The sequence below is a fragment of the Bactrocera neohumeralis genome, unplaced genomic scaffold (genome assembly GCF_024586455.1).
Source record: "Bactrocera neohumeralis isolate Rockhampton unplaced genomic scaffold, APGP_CSIRO_Bneo_wtdbg2-racon-allhic-juicebox.fasta_v2 cluster11, whole genome shotgun sequence".
Classification (NCBI taxonomy): Eukaryota; Metazoa; Arthropoda; class Insecta; order Diptera; family Tephritidae; genus Bactrocera; species Bactrocera neohumeralis.
Window position 1 is genome coordinate 908,093 of NW_026089624.1, and position 3,601 is coordinate 911,693.

General features: G+C 37.4%; 1 pseudogene; it reads right to left on the minus strand.

Annotated features, from left to right (window-relative positions):
- Positions 1-2,641: 2,641 nt before the first annotated feature.
- Positions 2,642-2,844, minus strand: LOC126766325 (small nucleolar RNA U3; annotated as a pseudogene).
- Positions 2,845-3,601: the final 757 nt, after the last annotated feature.

Here is a 3,601-nt window from a genome sequence, read left to right on the forward strand (position 1 = left end):
CTTCAACCTGCTTTTGGAGAAAATAGTTCGAGCTGCAGAACTAAATAGAGAAGGTACCATCTTTTATAAGAGTGTACAGCTGTTGGCGTATGCCGATGATATTGATATCATCGGCCTCAACACCTGCGCCGTTAGTTCTGCTTTCTCCAGGCTGGACAAGGAAGCACAGAAAATGGGTCTGGTAGTGAACGAGGGCAAGACGAAATATCTCCTGTCATCAAACAAACAGTCGTCGCACTCGCGACTTGGCTCTCACGTCACTGTTGACAGTCATAACTTTGAAGTTGTAGATAATTTCGTCTATCTTGGAACCAGCGTAAACACCACCAACAGTGTCAGCCTAGAAATCCAACGCAGGATAACTCTTGCCAACAGGTGCTACTTCGGACTGAGTAGGCAATTGAAAAGCAAAGTCCTCTCTGGACAAACAAAAACCAAACTCTATAAGTCATTCATAATTCCCGTCCTGCTATATGGTGCAGAGTCTTGGACGATGTCAACAACTGATGAGTCGACGTTGCGAGTTTTCGAGAGAAAAGTTCTGCGAAAGACCGCGTTGGCCACGGCGAATTTCGCATTCGATGGAACGGTGAGCTGTACGAGATATACGACGACATTGACATATTTAGTTCAGCGAATTAAAAGACAGCGGCTACGCTGGCTAGGTCATGTTGTTCGGATGGATGAAAACACTCCAGCTCTGAAAGTATTCGACGCAGTACCTGCCGGGGGAAGCAGAGGAAGAGGAAGACCTCCACTCCGTTGGAAGGACCAAGTGGAGAAGGACCTGGCTTCGCTTGGAATATCCAATTGGCGCCACGTAGCGAAAAGAAGAAACGACTGGCGCGCTGTTGATAACTCGGCTATAATAGCGTAAGCGGTGTCAACGCCAATTAAGAGAAGAAGAAGAAAATAAATACAGGAAGAAATATTGGCGAACGAATAAAAGAGCTCATTGATATAATAACTAACACAGCTGTCTTAACAAGACCAAACAAAAACTTCTTGTATAAGCCGCCTGGTCCCAGAAAAATCACTAAACGAGAAATAGAAAAGCTTGTAAATGAAAAAAGGTGTGCAAGAAGAGAGTGGCAGATAAACCGCTACTTTTCCACTCAGCTTTAGCTGTAGGTATATTAAAAAAGAGCTTAAGCGCGAGGAAGAATTTAACACCGAAACGTATATAAAAAGCTGTGTCCAAATTCAAGCAATCGAAATTTCCTTTGGAAAGCCAAAACGTCCATGAAACCATCACTCAAATCCAACATGCCTATACGAGACTTGGGTGGAAATTGGTCCTGAAACGACGAGGAAAAGGCTAATTGTTTTGCAAATCAACTTGAAAAGGTATTTCAACCAAATTGCCGAAGAAACAACTTTAAGCTGTGAATCTTACCAAACACAGCTAACGAGTGGCTCGAGTTTTTAAGACTTCACCTTCAGAAATTTTTACAATCATAAAAGAATTTAATCAAAAAAAGTCGCCAGGACATGAAAATATTACCCCAAATATGCTAATTTAATTACCAAATATTGCTGTAGAGGTCCTCTCTTTACTCTTCAATGCAATTCTTAGACTTAACACAGTCTACTTTCAAATAAAAAAGGTGCGTGGAGTCCCTACGCGCGGAAGAAGTTATACTTCTTAGTGATATTCAGAAATGCATATCATTTTGTATGAAAGAAAACTAGAATATTTAAATTCATTATGCACATTTTATAAAGCAAAGTCTAAATGAAGGAATTTTACTCGGAAAGTAGTTCTGTCTCTTCCTTGCGGAAGGGAATATGCAGCGTAACCATCTCTCTTTTGTACTCTTCGAATTGGGTTGTCGTATTATAATTTGTAAAACTGGGCCAAAGTAAAATTAATTTTCTTTTATTTTTCTTTGCAGTTTTTCAATAAATTTAAATAAGTCTCTTAATAAACATAAATAAATTTAAGTAAATTTACATGTATTATCATTCATATTTAATTATCAATAAATTTTTTTTTAAATTATTTGCCCTAGTTGTCCATTTTATTTTCTCATGCATTTCAGTCGATTTTTGTATAGAAATTTGACCGGCGTAGAAGCAAAATGCGAAACAATCATACATATATTATGTCGTTTGCACATTTGTCTGTATGTTTCCACAAGCTAAGTTTGTAATGTTCTACAAAAGCATATTTCTATACTTAAACAAAATTATTTGAACCATCGTATATTTCTTATATGCATAACCAAACCATACTTAAGCCAACGCCACGAAAGTGTCAGTGGTGGTGTTGGTGGTAAGCACATGAAAAGTCACAATGTGAACGCAGGTTCGAATCTCGACGGGCTTAGTCTTTAATTTTTGCATTTTAACATCGTATACTATACTAATAAATATTTTTCTTACTAATAGAAATTAAATTTATCACAGCAATATACCTAACATACATATACATAATATATACGCATGTGCGCGTTCCGAAATTCAAAGAATTCGCAGAAATGAAACAGAAACGAAAGAAATAAAGTCACACAAAATAGTTAAGAATCCGCAAAAATGAAAAACAAACGAAAGAAAAATAATGCGCAAGCATACATAAGCGTACTGTACTTATTGACTGCATTATTTTTGTGTAAAACCTTGGAATTTATTCATTAAAATCACCACTCAGAAGTCGTTTTATCCGTTGTAAGCGAGCGATTTTCGCAGAAACATCATTTCTAATATGCCACAACACAGTATTACAAATGAAGTTCATAAACCTCACGCTGTCAATTAAAACGATATACCTCGTCATCGCGGGTCGATTTCCAAAAAATGTAAATGAAGACTAACTACAGAAATGATCCTGTAAAGTATAGCCTTAATTTTTCAACGGCCAACGAAGAGTATTTCAACCAAAATATACGCAAAATAGTTGAGAATACGCAGAAATGAAAGACAAACGAAAGAAAAAGAAGTATAACCTCAATAATGCACAAGCATACAAACATACATATGCGCAGCAGCAGCACGGAAAGAGGTAACAATCGGCGATCCATTGTATATTTCTTTCATGCATAACCAAACCATAATTAGTACAACGCAATACAAGTGTCAATGGTGGTAAGCGCTTGAAAAGTTACGACGAGCGCGTAGTTTCGAATCCCAACAGAATTTATTTTTAATTGAATATGTCACCAACCAAAAATTGAAACATTGTTCTACAAAAACAACAACAGCATAAGCATGGCAACATTGTGTTTTTGGTAGAAAAGCCGAGCTGTGCCGAAAGAAACGAACCGATCGCCGATTGTCACCGCTTCGCTTGCTGCTCGAACATCTTCGCAGAAAAAGCTGCGTAGATTCATATAGAGCAAGGTTGCGCAACCAGAATCTATCGCAACCTTTTCCGAACTCGTATAAGAAGTATAACTTAAAAAGAAACAAACAGTCGTGATGCATAGCATTAAGGCCTGATATTTAAGATTAAAAACATTGTTCCTTTAGAATTGTGTAAAACGTTGGAGTCTTATTTAAGAAATAGACACTTTATGGTTAAAGTGGGAAATTTCATATCTGATGAACGACAGATAAAGGCTGCTGTACCACAGGGAAGTGTTTAGGCCCAAATATAAAGCAG